The sequence below is a fragment of the Ptiloglossa arizonensis genome, chromosome 8, assembly GCF_051014685.1.
Source record: "Ptiloglossa arizonensis isolate GNS036 chromosome 8, iyPtiAriz1_principal, whole genome shotgun sequence".
NCBI classification, from domain to species: domain Eukaryota; kingdom Metazoa; phylum Arthropoda; class Insecta; order Hymenoptera; family Colletidae; genus Ptiloglossa; species Ptiloglossa arizonensis.
In genome coordinates this window covers 3949109-3966669 of record NC_135055.1, presented here as the reverse complement: position 1 = coordinate 3966669, position 17561 = coordinate 3949109, and the positions used below count along the sequence as shown (strand labels likewise).

At 40.3% G+C, this 17561-nt stretch overlaps 1 long non-coding RNA gene across 2 annotated transcripts in view; it reads left to right on the top strand.

Annotated features, from left to right (window-relative positions):
* The first annotated feature begins 185 nt into the window (after nt 1–185).
* The window catches only part of LOC143150057 (uncharacterized), a 75840-nt gene continuing 58464 nt past the window's right edge, over nt 186–17561 (top strand). The window contains exons 1-4 of one of the 2 annotated variants that reach the window (XR_012992933.1): nt 186–211; nt 834–1427; nt 1620–1756; nt 3997–4071. This is a non-coding gene — a long non-coding RNA (uncharacterized LOC143150057). Of the gene's footprint in view, nt 212–833; nt 1428–1619; nt 1757–3996; nt 4072–17561 lie in introns of those variants that run through there. The other variant, XR_012992932.1, reaches the window with a different exon arrangement.

The following is a 17561-nucleotide window of genomic DNA, read 5'->3' as shown; positions in this document are numbered from 1 at the left end:
ACCTTGACATTCACGCGATCTTCCATTGTTGAAAAGAACGATTTAGGAACTCACGATCGATGATTCGTCCATTTCGTAGAACATGCAATGTCAGAGGGCGTAGGTGTGAGTGGCGACATACATGCATTTGTGAACACCGAGACGGTTCGATCGTAATCGGCCTCTTTTGCGGCATGGCTTTTGAAGATACAACATGTGCCAGACTGTGTCTGTAAGTATACATTAGATTCTATTTCTATTATTATAGTTTTTTTTACAAGTTAGTTAACAAAAATAGACTCGGTCGCAAACCTGACATCTTAGTTAGTGAAGTAAATGCTAGTACTTACCGCTAGAAACAGTAAACAAATGTTTTCTCGAGTGTCTGATTGCGTCCTTTGAATAGGACGCCGCGGCGACCGTTACGTAATACGCAGTAGGCACGAACGAATAGAGATCGAAAAAAATGTTTACAAATAAAGTTCGACGTACGATGACTAATCACAAATTCTGAATATAAATTTTGCCAAGTCAGTAGTTTTCATCTCCGGAACACGAATATTTGCCGATAAAATAAAACCTACGCGTCTATCACCTCTCGATCACGAATGTTTGCCGACAAAAGATTCTGCACGTCTAATATTTGCCAATGCTTTATCTGTTTGTCAGGTTTTAACAAATTCAGAAATTTTTGATCGGGCGATATTATTTTTTAGAGAGAAAACTAATCATAAAAATTATTGTATGCCGTATAAACCACGTATGTGTTAAGGCAATAAATCGTAAACGTAATGTCGTAGTGAACATATAGAGTGCGATAATAGCGGTGCAATAACATGGACTGTTTCTCGCAGAAATTAATCGAAATTGTTACGTACGAAGCTTCGGTTTCGAGAGAATGGATTCAGAAAATCCACCCACGGCCCCGACTAATTGTGAGTTACTCAGGTCATCGACGGATTTTACCAGCTTCGAATGCTCGAACAATATCCACCGTGTGTATTTGAATTTTTGAATAATCTTATGATCGTGGTTCGCCGACAGCAGTGACCGCGATATCGTTTGGAAACCTACGTGAAAACTCGGTCTCATAACTACGATAAATTCAGTGACAATATATGGTCGCAACGCGCATAGTCTCCGTGGAATAATCGATTACCCCAAAGTCATTAATTAACTCTAAAAAGTACAACGATTTAACAGCAGAAAACCAGTGAAAGTGAAATGAGACAACGACGGGAGAAAGGTGTAAGAGATACGGTGGTGCTAGGGGTGATCAACGTTATCGAAGATATAATGAACGATTTAGGAACTTGCGATCGATGATTGGTCCATTTCGAAGACATGCAACATCAGAGGGCGTGGGTGTGAGTTGCGACACGTATGCATTTGTGAACACCAGGATGGTTCGATCATAATCGGCCTCTTTTACGGCGTGATCTCCGAAGGTACGACATGTGCGAGACTGTGTATGAATAAATTAGATGTCTATTTCTATTATTATAATTTTTTACAAGTTAATTAACAAAAATAGACTCTGTCACAAATCGGATATCTTAGCGAGAAAAGTAAATGGTAGTAAATGGTTATTAACGGTAAATAAATATTTTTCTGAATGTCTGACTTTGTCCTTTGAATAGGTTGCCGCAGCGACCGTTACGGAATAGGCAGCAGTCACGAACGATAGAGATCGGAAGAAAGGTATACAAATAAAATTCAGCGTATGACGAGTAATCGCACGATGAAAGAAAGCAAAAGCAGAATGACGGTATGAGGGGTAAGTAACGTTATTGAAGATATCTGTGCACAGGGTAAGCAACTTTGAACTAGTATTTTGAAAATAGTAGTGAAATATTCGCGGCGAATTGAGAAAACACGTATATAAATTGATATTGGTACGAAAAGGACGATACGAAAACTTTGCTGCCGTTACGAATGTTTCGCGTCGATCTGTGAAGTTCTCAAGTATTCGGCCGTTTTGTTTATTGATCAAGTATTTAGATCAGTGCTTCTCATGCCATGTGCCGCGATACATAAGTGTGTCGCGGAGGTATTTCATATTTTTAGAATTTTATTATAACTTTATTATATTTTTATTATTCTTTCTACTAAAACTTTTTTCTTGACTTGGCGTTAACGTTATATTTAACACAATTATTTTTCTTGGTAATAAATAAAAATTTAGACGAAAGTGTACTGTAATTGTGGAAATTGTAAATATTTTTCTTTTTAAATTATCGAGTGTCACGGGATACTTGTTAAATTTAAAATGCGTCGTTAATTCAGAAAGGCTGGGAAGCACAGATCTAAATATTCGTAGTATTTAAATAATGTAACGCGGAATATAAAACAAGATCATATATGTTCACTGTTTTTTAAACTTTATCTTCATTTAATACCCGAATAATGATATTCGAATATAGGAGTATCGAAATAATATTTGATTACTGAAATACGGGATTAATGATATTCGAAGTTAACCCGTACCGCTCGAATACATATAAAATAGTCGAACATTAAATTAATCATTGTTATACGTAAAACAATACTCGATTCTGCAAATATAAGTCGGGAAATTCTCGGCAAACCATTGACGACGTTCTCGCAAAGATATAATAAAAAATATACAAATATTTATTTCGCATTGTTAACCCACCGTTATCCGTGCAAAAACTAATTTCAACAATTTCACGCCTCACGTACAGCCGGTTGAATTTCCCCCGATTGTACTGTTCCTTTTCAATTTGCATCGCTAATGAACTCGAAACGAAAAGCGTGAAATTTTGGAGAAAAAGGGTAGAAACATTTACATTTACAGTCCCGTTTGTCAATCAGTCTAACGTACAGCGAAACTCGAGTAATAATGTTCGATAATATGTTTCACCGAAGTAGGTGTTCCGTAAAGCGGTGTGTTACATCGACTCACTCGATACACGGCGTGGCAATTTCATCCACGGTAACGCGTCGGTTCAGTCGCTCCTTCCTTCACTGTTTTCCAACATTTTTTTTTCAATTTCCCCCTGTACAACGGTCCTCGCGTGCTGGTTAACAGCGGCCAATGAAAACGTTTCATTACGCTCGAACCTCGATCGGCTCGTGTTCCGCCGATCGCCGACCAGGGGACGGTTTATCGCGTTTGTTTACCCCTCCCGGGCCGCTGATTTCCGGAAATCCGCGGAAAATCATCGAGCGTCGGTTAAACGTGGCGCTGCGTTGTCGTTGAAAGGACCCAGCGATTAGTGACTATAGAGGGTTCCGGTTAAACGAGCATCGTGACTGCCAAGGGGCGATTTCGAGTGCTTCTCGTCGAATTTCTGTGGCCTTTGTTTCGGAAATCAGGTTTCGCGACAGCAATTATGGCGTGTACACTGTTCCAGGGCCATGCGGTGGCTCTCGCGGAATCCACGTCCATTCATAGATGAAACACAGTAGAAAGATTTTTGGGTTTTCATTGTTGCAAAACTTAGTCGAAACGTCCGATAAAGGAGCAAAGAAACCTACAGGGGTATTTGAATTATTATTTATGTATAAATAAGAGATCGAATTAGGAAGTGTATTATATTTAAACATATATGTGTATTTTAAAGCTTGAGCAAGAATGAAGAAAATAGGGAGGGTAAATATTTTGTGGAAACGAAATAAGTGAAAATGGGAAAATTACTTTTCTTTTTCTCAACTTGTGACCAGTGTTTAATTGTAAATTCCTGTTCCCTCTTTTTAGTAATTTGTTTCATTCTTGTTTACACAATTACGAACTTTTGTTCCCCCTTCTTTTGTTTGGTGTAGAAGGAATTTATGTTCCTTTTAATTGTTCGTGGAGAGGAACCGAACAAAACACGGTCAAAGCGTTTAAAATACACATACCTTAATTTAAATTTTCATTCTACGTACACTTTCAAAATTTATTTCTACAATTTCGGGTGATTCGATACTCTTTCGTTTGGTTGTTTTGTATTTTGTAAATGTTCGAGGGTATTTATCGTCGCAATAATATGAATTATTTTTACATTGTTGCAGATTATCGGACGATAAACTGTATTTGTCGAGAGAAATCTTTTCGATTTTCGATAATATTTGTGCAGGGGATAAGGGACTCTCACAATTCCCCCGGAGCTCAAATATAGAGATCTGAAATTATTATCTTCTCCTGGAGTATAAATCCTCTTCTTTCCTTTCAAACCGTTCTCTTCGTCCTTAAATCGAGGGATCATTTTTTCGAAATTTTTGACGACTCGGCGGGAGGTGTGCGACTCGACCCGTCACGCTCGATCGCGCACAAAAATCCACACCACCATTCTCGCCAGAGGATAATTCGCGAGCTTTTCTTTTCTCCCGTTGAACCTTGTGCCGCGGTAGTTGCAACGTAAGATCGTCTTCCTCTTTACGATTCCGAGGGGCCCGCATCTTATTCGCCCGTACCTATTAGCCCGCAAGATTTCATAAAATGCACGTGAACCCCGACTATGGCTCTACCTTGAGGAATAGCTGAATTCGTCACAATTTACCTTTGGCAAGCTGTCATCGTGGTTCTGAAATAATACTCTAAAAGGTACTTCCCATATGGGGTTGACGACAGGGGAATCGATTGCTTATAAAAAAAAAAAAAAACGAGTTAGGTTTGGAAGATGTAACTTCAATTTTGTAATACTGTATATTAAGTATTCAGAGCTAGATTAATAACAGCATGTAATTGCACTCTGATCTTTGTACCGAACGTATAATCAATTTTACTTTCTTCTCTTTGTTCCCTACTGTATTATTATTCTTTTTCTATTTCAATGTACACAATCTTGGTACGAGAAAGACGTATTATTATTACTAGTGTTAACAAAAAATCTCGACGAGTCACATTCTGTAAATGGTACAGTGATATGTACAGTATGCGTGCGAGTAGATTGCATTTGGAGTTACGGGGAGTCCTATTCGTCCATGATTTATTAGATCGATGAATTCGTATTAACGGTATAACATCTTTCGATCGAAAATATGCGATTCAATTGTAAAAAAGCGGATGACTTTAAAATTGCGTATAAAAAATTATCTTAAAAAAAAAGATTCTGCTCCCATCTCTGATATGCGTCACTTCGAACAATGAAAATTTCTCTTGTAAAGTATTTGAAAACAACGACAAATAACGGAACCTGAGCGCATCAACGAATAGGCCCCGTCCACGACTTTAAACGCATTCTTTTCGCGCGCGTACCGAACGTATTGTGCGCGCAACGAGTTCGAGGCCCCTTTATCCGTTTAATTGTTCATTTAAATTCCATAATTGACGGGAATTGATTTATCGAGGCTCCTTGAAACGAGCATTTCTACCCGATGAAAAATTCACTTTTTTTTTTTACCCCCCAAGGGGTTTATTTCTTGTGTTCGCTCATTAAACGCTTCACCGACATGAAACTCCACCGCGTTGTACAAGGTAACACGGTGTATAGGTTGAAACGAGCTCGCGCGGAAAAATAACGACGGCTCGGGTGCGCCGGGCGTGCAATTAAATTAAAACCAATGCTAATGAGAATAGATCTCGATGTATTTTGGCCGGTGCGCATCGTATCGGGCAGGTGTTAATTGAGGCATGGATCCGCTGGTCAACCCAGGTCCCGATCGATTGGCACGATTTAGGCGGACCGTTTGTTCGGTTTGTTTGTCCCAGTTACCGCACGCGTTTGTCCACCTGCTCGCACGCCTCTGCCATCACGCTCGCTTATGGTGCCACCGTGAAGATTCATTGAAAAGTTCCATCGAACTGAATCTTCTTGACATTGCACCCACTTTTTTGAAACGACAGATGGTCACGGATCTATTTCGGAAATTTTAGAGCAGTGTTACTTCTCTTTAATTAAATTCGCTGGGTTTTAACAGAGTAACGCGAATCTACTGTAAAATAAAGCTGGTACTCCGGGTTTTTCCATGTAACAGAGACAGACCTGTGTTCCACAGATGGTATAATAATTTTCATAGACCGAAACTGAGAGTTTACAATGTAACGTAATATCCCTTGTGGGCTGTATCTGGGAACTTTTAACACAATAACGCGTCTCTTCGCCAACTGAACAGTGATCGATTCAATTTGGTACTCTGTCTATCCATAATCCACTTACAGGGTGTTTCATCGATCACGAAAACCTTGGGTGTTCAATTCGTTGCTTTCGAGGATAGGAAACAAATAAATCCGAGGACCGTAGTGCTTCGTGTAAATTTTCAAGGTCGTTTCAAGGACGTGGACGTCACCGCCCACGTTGACCTTAAAATGACTTCGAGCGTGAATCTCGGTTCGTTACTTTCCACTTTTTTCTATCGTAGCTTTAACTCAGGGGCCGCGCACTACTGGAGGCGGAGGGGGTGGGGAGGAGCATACACGGGCTTGCTACAATTACGTAATTCTTGATACCCTCGTTTTTCATTCTTTAAATTCCTCGTAACAATATTCGGATCACGGTTCTCCCCGGTTCGCGGGTATCACCGGGCAAAAATGTTTCATCGCACAGAGCGGATAATTTATGGAAACAGCGTTTATCTCTTTTCAACGGGAAATCCTTCTCCCACTCCCCTCCCGGTCCACCCACACGCCCCTCCCACTCTATACCCCACCCACTCTGCACCCCATCTCGTATCGGAACGCGTCCTGGTTGCTTCAACGGGCAGTACGGCGAAGAAATAAACGAGACGAAAACGATTTCCAGATAAGTGATGTGGGGGAGGGGTTTAATGGTAGCGTTGGTGGGGATCATAATAAGCTTATGGGGTGAAACTTTGCGGGCGCTCGGTTGGAATTTCGAGACCCCACGCTGGTACTGATCGCGCCGGGAGGTGAAGCGCGCGCGTATTCGAGTATGCATCCGGAGATGCTCACGTAAGCAATAAGCATCCAGACAGCGTCGAAATTTGTTGCGGCCTTAATGCGATTATGTTCGTCAGCGTTCTCACGTTCTCCGTGCATAATATGAGTCGAATTCGACGAGGGACCCGCCACCACCGTTGCGTCGGTTGCCTCCCGTTGCATCGCGGTGCATTCGAGGAATTTGCCGTTGCATTACCTTGGCTTAAAATGGAAAGGGTACGAAAGGAGGCAGGGGAGGGGAGAGGGGTCGGAGGGAAGGGGGAATCTGCAATTCGATAGTCAAACAGTTCAGTCTTTCTGCCTGAATTTCTCTCCCTCCCCTCTCGTTCGTCGAAACACACCCTTCTCGGGTACTCCCCCCTACCCTGTTCGATCAACGCTCTTCGTCTTTGCTTCATTACTCCCTTTCAGTTCTCCTATTTCTCATTTCCCTTTCTGTTTCATTGCTTCCGCTCGGTTTTCTATCTTTTCTGTCAATCGTTCTACTTTTCCCCCGTTTCATCCGTTACCAGCGTCTTTGCCGCGCGTTTCATCCGCGTGGTCATGTGTGTTCTCGTGATTGTGCTGCGCGTATACCGGGTGCAACGGAAAAAGTGTTGACGCTACACAAAAGTGATTTTTTTTTTTCGAGAAACGGTGGTACCGGTTACAACGCTCCGAGAGGTAAGATTCTTCGTGAGAGAATCCACCGTTGTTCACACACTGGAATATTCTCCAGGTACCGATTCTTCGTGTTTGTAATTTTCTGTAGAAATCTTGGACATCAAGGGGTGCAGGGAGGGCGAACTATGTGCAGCGGACGCAGCAGACAAATGCAGGGTCAGTTTGATTTACAGTAGAATTTTCATCGTGCGCAGCTTTCAAGAAAAAAATTGTGAATAGAATTTTTATATACACTTTCAACTTCGTTACAATGTATTCATTTGCAACTACACGTATATATAATCGCATAAGTAAATAAATAAGTTTCTTTTGTTACTAACTTCGTTCTACCTCTTTCTGGTAATTTTCTCCAAAATCATCTTGCAAGTGTGGTTTGTCAGAATTATAAAAGATTTGCTTCTTTTTTGTTTCATTGTTCGAAATTATTATCTGCATAAATTTTAGAAAGTAGAAACAAACTTTGCGAATGATTGTTACTTTGCACGAAAGGAACTGTCTTAAAATATTTTTTTTGTGGACGAAGTCCCCCAAAGGACACGAAGTTTACTTTAATTTTCGTTGAATACACTTTTCCACCGGTTTCCTATTTAATAACTTTCATTTCACACGATGGTTGTTGTATATCACAGAGCGCAACGTTTGCTGGCCCCTAGGAATTATGTCGCATACGCACACGACTCGTGTTATTGTGGCTGAATCCCCACCGCGGTATCGTTCATGAATATCAGATATTATTGATATTTTAACTACTCTCCGCAATGTTCGTTTTGCTCTCGACACGCGTGCCCCGCTTCGATAATAAATTCCTCTCGGCGTGCAGCGAACGCCACTGTTTACCAGACTGGTTCCATTTCAAAATGTACCAAATAAAATTAACAGTGAGGCTGGATAATTCGAGATTGGACTTTTATTTAAACGAATATTTTCGTTAGGACACCGTGCATAGAAATTTGTAAGGTCGTACAAGTTTTGAGGACTTTTTCACCGGTTTTATACAAAATTACGCACTTTTCGACATTTTGGAATTCGAAGTTATTTTGCCTGTTGTTCCATAAATATTTATTTCCTCGACCTATGATCGAAAGTCACATTTTATTAGTATTTTATTTAACATTAAGATTCGACTAATCGATTCCTCTAAATTCGATACATTTTCACAAGTGACTTTTGCATATCCCGAAGTAATTGCAATACTAGTATCCAAATTTGTACCATTAAACATTCTAGTCGCAATATTCTCAATTTTATTTATTCTAGCATACTTCGAAATACTTATAAAAAACGTCACATCTTTTTCTCCTTTTAATTCTCGCCAACGAATTTTAACAAACAAATCGTTGAAACATCCCGACGATTTTTTAAATATAGACAAACTATAAGGATGAGCGTACGAATTATTTCCACAGTTCTCGAAATCGCGAACAATTTTTATCGGCAATCGGGAGTCCCGAAATATTCGAAAATTGTTTCCCTCGAGGATGGTGGAAATTTGTTAAAAAATTTCGAAAAAGCTCGAGACAGGGTACTCGAACGCAATCACTGTCGAAGAGGTTAAATATAGTCCTTAGGATAACGACACTTCGTCATGTTCGCGTCAACATTCAGAACCATTCGATCCGTTCCTTCCGCACCCCTCTGCAACTCCCCTGAACGAGTAGAGGGTGCTCTCCAGTCGTTCGAACTTCGAAATACCGAGGGGATTCCCCTCTGCACGCGCGACTTTTCTACCCCCCACCCAGCCCTCACCTCTTCATCGTCTTACTCCCACTTTACGGATCCATTCGAAGATGAGATCGACCGGAAGCGAGTCGACTCGCTGCGGAGAAATAATTTTTCGATTTCTCTTCGTGGAATAATGGGTTTTCAAGGGGAGGGCGTAGACGCGAGGAACGACGAGACGTCTGGCTGAGAGGCCGTGTCGTTTGTTTGCATAAAACAAAATGGTGAAAATAAAGGAAATGGAAAAAATGTAAAACACATCCCCGCTGCTGCGAAATGTAGCGTTTCACATGAAACGAGTATCGGTTGGTGTTCGTCCATTTCACGGTTCGTAGTACGCGACGTTACGTTCGTGCACGCTCGTACGGATACGCTGGCAGGATGGAGGGGGGAGGAAAGGGCTTAGGGGTGGGGGGTTATTGCGACGACATTCGCTTTCGACGAAAAATTGGTCGGCGTGCACGCGGCCAGCGATACGGTTCAGGCCCCTTCGAGCGGAGCGTGTCTTTATTTTATGGTGATCCAGTTACGTGGATCGTCGAACGGAGAGGGTCTCGTTTTATTCAAAAGACGAGTTCACCATCTCGGAACGATTAAATTTTTACTTAAATTTAATACTTACGATCCTATGAGATTGTTGGTCCAATCTTGAAATTTATTGTAGAATAATCGCGGTAGCAAATACAGAAAAGGACACGTTACTTTAACGATACTTTTATTCGTAGAAATGATGTCCATTTCCCTGAGGAGAAGACTAACTCGATTGCTGTACGATAAGAAGTTACAGAGTATTACAAAACGGTTACAATTTCTAGTTTGCCTCCCGAAGGAAGGCAGGGAATGACCGAAACGTTGAGAGAATATTTCTTATGTTCATTCGTTATGAGCTCGGAACGCGCGTGAGCTTATAACGCAGAGAAGATACGTTTGTCGAGAAATCGTTTCTCGCATCCTTCACGTGCAGAATTAAATCAGAAAGTATGAAGAGTTTGCCTCCCGAAGGAAGGCAGGGACTGACCGAAACGTTGAGAGAATATTTCTTATATTCATTTGTTATGAGCTCGAGACACGGGTGAGCTTTTAACGTGGAGAAGACACGTTTGTCGAGAAATCGTGTATCGTATCCTTCACGCGCAGAATTAAATCAGAAAGTGTGAAGAGTTTTGTGTATTACAAAACTGTTACAATTTCTAGTTTGCCTCCCGAAGAAAGGCAGGGAATGACCGAAACGTTGAGAGAATATTTCTTGTGTTCATTCGTTATGAGCTCGAGACACGGGTGAGCTTTTAATGTGGAGAAGACACGTTTGTCGAGAAATCGTTTCTCGCATCCTTCACGCGCAGAATTAAATCAAAAAGTGTGGAGAGAGCCCTGAGCTCTCAGCGTGTAAGTCAATCCGAGCTCTTAACGAATCAATACTGTATCACCTCCGAGGAATCACGCTCCTGTCACCGAGTAAAAGTTACACAACGATTCTCACTTGTATCGTGGAGTAATTCGCGACTTTCTGTCTCGGTAGACCGAGTAACTCGCTAAAACGAGTTAAAAAAAGTTTCTTCGATTCGATAGCGATAGGTCGACGACCCCGGGGTGCGTTCCTCCCCTTTGCGCGACAAACGACATGAAACAAAACAAAATTCAGTTTACCCGACTTAAGCTCTTTTCGTACAGCTTTGCGAGCCATAAAAACTAAAACGGCCGTTTTTTGCCCCAACGTTCGACCGATTTATCCGGGCTTTCTCTGTATCGTATCAAAGATTTTCGATAACTGGTCGGCCGTTTAAACTCCACGATCCACCACTTGTTCTTGCGCCGACTATTGAATCCGTTATTCGAAATTCTCTCGCTAAATCACGAACGGTACCGTGGCTATAGAGCTTCACTGCTAGCAGATCGCACTTGAAATTTTTATTTCGCTCGTTCGAACTGCTTGCTGCTTTCTCTGAAAACACACTGGATTATAGGGAATTGCGTAGCTTCCTCGTCCGGGAAATCTACGAGATCGTCACCGTACTCTGAAAATATTTTTTCGTTCACTGGTCGGGTATCCCAGCGCGATTAATTAAATTATTTTTATTTTATTTTATTCTACTTTCCTTTAAATTTTATTCTGTCAACGATTATGCGGTACGTTACGTAAAAAATATACTCCGTGTTTGTGGAACACTTGAATCAAACAATGAAAATATATTTGTAAAGTTATTCATTCTTTTCGATTGGATCTATCAGACTCAATTGTATCCGAAGAAAAGAAATACTTTACTCGCGTACAAAGGTGTTACAACAGATTGTTAAGGAGAAGTACATCAATACACACACGAACGGAACTCCCTTTAATCGAATAAATCAAGGCAAATATGAACTATCGATATCCAATCCTATCGAACGGGTTTAATTACGAAATTATCCCGAAATTGTTGCGCAATTTATTTTCCATATTAATCTCACACTCGGAAGTGCTTTATCACTCACAGCTGTCGCCTCCAACGAATCTGTATTCGTATTCACATATCAATTTCAATAATTCGCCTTTTCACGAAGGATCCCACCTTTTTCTTTCGCGCGAATATCGATCGCGAGACGTTTGCGTAGAATATTAATCGCTTGCCAGCGATGATACCCACATTCGTTGATATCGATAACGGATACGAAACAAATGAAAATCGCTTCGAATTCGATGCTCTGTGTTCGCAAAGAGGAGAACGCCGTGGCGAGTGTGGTACGAAGCGGAGAACCTTTCCCTTTGAAACGGTTTCTGTTTCGTATCGGTGGGACTTTCGGTCGTTGAGATATCGTCGTTTAAATCGAAGCATAATTTGCGCCATTCCGCTGTTTCCCTTTCGTTAACGAATCTCTCGCTCGCGCGTCTTCCCTGACCTCTTCGCAGCGCAGCACCTGTGCACTGGTCAGTAGCGTTCTCCGAGTCAGCGATTCTCCTTTTTTTCGTTTCACGTTGCCGCTACTTGCGACGTGCGTGCCTCCGAGAGGAAAAAAAAAATTAGGTCACGGCGTTTCCGGGAGTTTTGACCGCTCGGGAACTTCCCGCGCATTTTAAGCGCCAGATTCAGCGGCTCGTATCTTCGGAACCGATTGAGATATCGAGTTGAAACAAAATGGGTCGTCGAGAACACGCTTCCCTCTATCCCTTCGGGAGTAGATTTGTGAGTAGAATAAGGAGAAATAGTCGTTGTCGTCGACCACCTGGGTCCCAATGGAGATTCTATTTTTATTTTATTTTCATGTCGTTCCACTTTCGCGACATTTTTTTTCAAATGCAGTTTACCGTCGCATCGCCATCAAGATGATCGACGGACTCGTTAGCTTGTTTTTTTGCACTTATCGGTTTCTTGAGTTTATTTTGCGTACGAGAGGGTTCTACGCGTTCTTGAGACGCCGGAGGGATATTTCGATTCGAAGCGAGGTATATTTTGCGCTCTTACAAAGAAGTCGTTGCAAAAAGCATTTTTCTTTCAAATACTGGTTAATCTCTAGAATCTTGTCCGTACAAAATATCGTACGACTGAACACAATTAATTAGATATACTTGTTCTATTTGTTGTATTTCTTTTATTTGTATCAAATTATCCAATTTTCAATGGGGATCACCAAGGATCGTTTATCGAAACGTGATAAACGTCCGATAAAGTACGATTGGGTGTTACTTATCGTAAAGGATCTATTCATGAAAAGGATGAGAAATATTCGTAAAAGTTCAGACGGGAAGGCGGCCGTAAAATCGAACACGTTGCAAGTGGTGCGCCGGGTGTAAACAGCGGTAAAAATAAGATTCGGGTCCAAGTGTCTCGAGCGTTAACGCATCGGTGTTTCGCCGTGGCTGTAAACGCTACGGATAAATAATCCCCCAACACGAGAGATTCAAGTCTTACGAAAGCTTTTACGCGAGTAGGAACGCGCCGATGGGAAAGTTTCCATCGGTATCGCTCACGGGCTGCATCGTAGCGTCGAACTTCGATTATTCTCAACTTCGTGCGCCGGTTCATCGACGTCCCGTCGACATAAATTAGCGCAGAACCTCGAGACATCCACCCCACCTCCCTCCCTCCCTCCCGAACCGAAAACGCATCCCATCCTTCCACTTGTGCTTCTTGTTTCCGCTCGTTCGACCGCGAGAGCGTCGGGGGCATAAATCATCCGCGGACTGTTTACGCGATCTAGGGAAGATGAAAACGGGGGGGAGGGGGGTGGAAGGTGGTGGAAAAGCGATCGTCCGATACGACTCGAGACTACCCCGGGTATCGTAGGTTGTTTCTGGGTACGTGTGCCGAGACGTCCCGAACTCTCGCGGACTTTATTGCACGACCGAAGTGCTCCCGGCAGTTGCTTTTCTGGATTTGTGGTCTCCAGTGAGTCGGGGTTGGTGCAAAAAAAAAAAAAAAAAGAGAGAGAAAAAAAAAGAAACAACAGTGGGAGTATCATTGTCCTCGCGTTTCGTCGCGATTCCACGAAGTATCTTGGTTTAAGCGTTGTTTAGCGCTCCCGGAGCGAGAATGGAAGTTTGAATTGGGAAGTTCGAGGACACGTGACGCGACTCGAGTGGACAATTGATGAATATGGTACGTCGGAGGTGCGTCGTTTGGATATTATTCTCGAATGGGGGCATTCGTTTTGGAAATACTGGTAATGATCCTCTTGTGTTTCTTTGTTGAAATAATTTTGGTGAAATTTTGCTGAATTTCTGATCGAAATTAAGCCAATAGGACGGTATACAGTAAGTCTAGCCAAAAGGGTGAAACTACTTTTGGTAGTTACGTTGGCATTTCGAAAAGTATCGAAGATACGAAGAGTTTATTTAAAATATATATTTGTCTTCGGAATTGTTTAGCATCAGAGTGTAACTGTAAAGTACCTCACCCTGCTCGATTTTGGTGAAAGTTTGCAGATGTTTAGAGCGAAAGGAAATATACATATTGTTTTTAACAGTAGTAACTGGAGTCTAAGGAATGAAACCATCTTTGGAAGTAACGTTCCTCTAATCTTGAAAACTATTGGAGATACAACAAATTTATTTGAAAAATGTCTTGTTATCTTCCACGCTAGCATTAGGGAAACGTAACTTTGAAGGGGAGAAACTCCCCTCAAACTTGAGTTACCGTGACTAAAAAAAATACACATCGCTTATTTTTGGCCGCTGTGCCAACCTGAAAAGTTTCATCAAAACCCGGGGACGGGGTACTTCACAGATGTTCCTTGTTCCAAATTCAAAGTCTCGTCGACCACTGTATTTTTCTACAAACCATAGTAATTCACAATATACGGACGTTTCGATAAAAAGTCAACCTGAGTATTTAATTTTGTACAATCTCATCGATCACACGCACTTCAATTAACCTTCCGCGAATCATCGAATCGAATATTAAAGTTCGTCGCGCGCGACATGCAAAATATAACTTGCAGAATCAATGAATGTCAAAATCACAGTCGTCCGGCGCGCTAGTAATTGCGTTTCGCTAATCGACGAGCGCTACGCGGCCAATTATCATTAAAACCGTCGCGTGCGACGCTCAACGACCGAGACACAAAACGGCTGGGAAAATTGTTTAGCATTCGAGCGAAATATTGGGTGAATATAACTCGAGTACTCCAATATTTTAATACAATTCAAATACTATTCGAATATTTCACTGTTCGAATATAATTCAGACACTTGACTGTTTGAATATTTGATTATTCAAATATGATTCGAGTAGTGTTGGAATATTCGACTACTGAAATACAATTCAAATATTTGACTGTTCGAATAAAATTCAAATACTACTCAATATTCGTAGTACCTGAGTAGTGTGATGTATAAATTCATCTGAGAATATGATTTAGATACTTGACTGCTCGGACATTTGATTCAAATATGATTCAAGTACTGTTTGAATATTTGACTACTGAATATTGGGTGAATATAACTCGAGTACTCGACTGTTTTAATACAATTCAAATACTATTCGAATATTTCACTGTTCGAATATAATTCAGACACTTAACTGTTTGAATATTTGATTATTCAAATATGATTCGAATAATTATTGAAATACGATTCAAATATTTGACTGTCCGAATAAAATTCAAATACTACTCAATATTCGTAGTACCTGAGTAGTGTGATGTATAGATTCATCTGAGAATATGATTTAGATACTTGACTGTTCGAACATTTGATTCAAATATGATTCAAGTACTGTTCGAATATTCGACTACTGAAATACGATTCAAATATTTGATTGTTCGAATAAAATTCAAATACTACTCAATATTCGTAGTACCTGAGTAGTGTGATGTATAGATTCATCTGAGAATATGATTTAGATACTTGACTGCTCGATTATTTGATTCAAATATGATTCAAGTACTGTTTGAATATTTGACTACTGAAATACGATTCAAATATTTGATTGTTCGAATACAATTCAAATACTACTCAATATTCGTAGTGCCTGAGTAGTGTGATGTATAGATTCATCTGAGAATATGATTTAGATACTTGACTGCTCGGACATTTGATTCAAATATGATTCAAGTACTGTTCGAATATTCGACTACGGAAATATAATTCAAATATTTGACTGTTCGAATACAATTCAAATACTACTCAATATTCATAGTACCTGAGTAGTGTGATGTAGGATTTTAAATCAAGTTCTGTAAGTTCAATATTTCTTTTTAATTTATTTGCATTCAAAATATTTCAATGTTCACATAATGATGTTGGAATAATGAATTCATAGATTAATATTCAAATAATGAATTCTTAGATTAATATTCAAATAATGAATTCTTAGATTAATATTCAAATAATGAATTCTTAGATTAATATTCAAATAATGAATTCTTAGATTAATATTCAAATAATGAATTCTTAAATTACTATTCAAATAATGAATTCTTAGATTCTTAGATTAATATTCAAATACTGTATTATTTCAACAATATTTAAATATCGAGTTATTCGAATAATATTCAAATACTGCATTATTCGACTAATATTCAAATACTGTATTATTTCAACAATATTTAAATATCGAGTTATTCGAATAATATTCAAATACTGCATTATTCGACTAATATTTAAATATCGAGTTATTCGAATAATATTCAAATACTGCATTATTCGACTAATATTCAAATACTGCATTATTCGACTAATATTCAAATACTGCATTATTCGACTAATATTCAAATACTGCATTATTCGACTAATATTCAAATACTGCATTATTCGACTAATATTCAAATACTGCATTATTCGACTAATATTCAAATACTGCATTATTCGTACAGTATTCAAATACTGTATTATTTGAAAAATATTCAAATACTGAATTTGAATACTGAGTAATTGTTCAACCTGTTTCATCGTTACCCATAGCATGCGAGCAAACGTACGTTGACGATACATGTCCCCTAGGCGATTTTTTCGTCGATTAACCCTGTCCGTTTTTCCCTACCCCTTACGCCTTCGTCTGTCCCCGAATGCAGCGTTTAATTCGTACGTTCAAACCCTCGTCCGTTCGGCAACTCCATTCCTCTTTTTATCAGATTTCCATTCGTGGCATTAGCGAAATTCCCGGGGCGCGTGTATCGGTCCCGAGTTTTCCCCGGTTCTCCATGTGTTATCCTCCTGATCCTACATTGATCCTTAATTACAGAGCCTTGAGAACGAGCTAGCATAATTACCCTTCGGATTTCAGGGGTGAGGAGAAATTTTCGATAATCGAGAATTATTCTTTGGAACTTGTTTCCAGAAGAATTTTCCTCACGGGGAAATTGTACAAATGTATTGTAGGAAGATAGATAGATTACTTTTGGATTAAGAAGACTGTGTTACGACGACTAAAGAGCACGTGAACAGTTTCGATCAATGTTTTCTTAATTGTAGGCCTTACGAAGTCTGATTCGAGAAAATTCATGGGAAATAAACTCTGTTACCTGAAAGAAAACCTTTACAAACATACGCTCCGGTATCAAACACGAACCTCGACGTTCAAAAATTATTTAAATAATTTAAAATCCGTATCTACGCAAACATGTTGGTATCCTTGAAGTGGTTAAGGCCCATCACCTCGAAAGAGCTAAGTGGGTAGCTACTTATCTACGCAAACAATCTTCGTTCGTCGTGTTAGGAATTTTTCCATTCCGTGGTTCCAGGGTGGTCGCGGTTATTAGAGGTCGTGTCCCATCGTATGGGACACCCTCGCGGAATGGGGCAGGTATTACACGGCTTAATGCCGCGTAAGATCGGCACTTGCCGTTTAAAGCCTTCGCTATCGCTCCTCGCGTGTGGACGGAACGTGTTGCAAACAAGATCAACGTGTAATCGACTCACAGACACCTGTACGCGTAATAC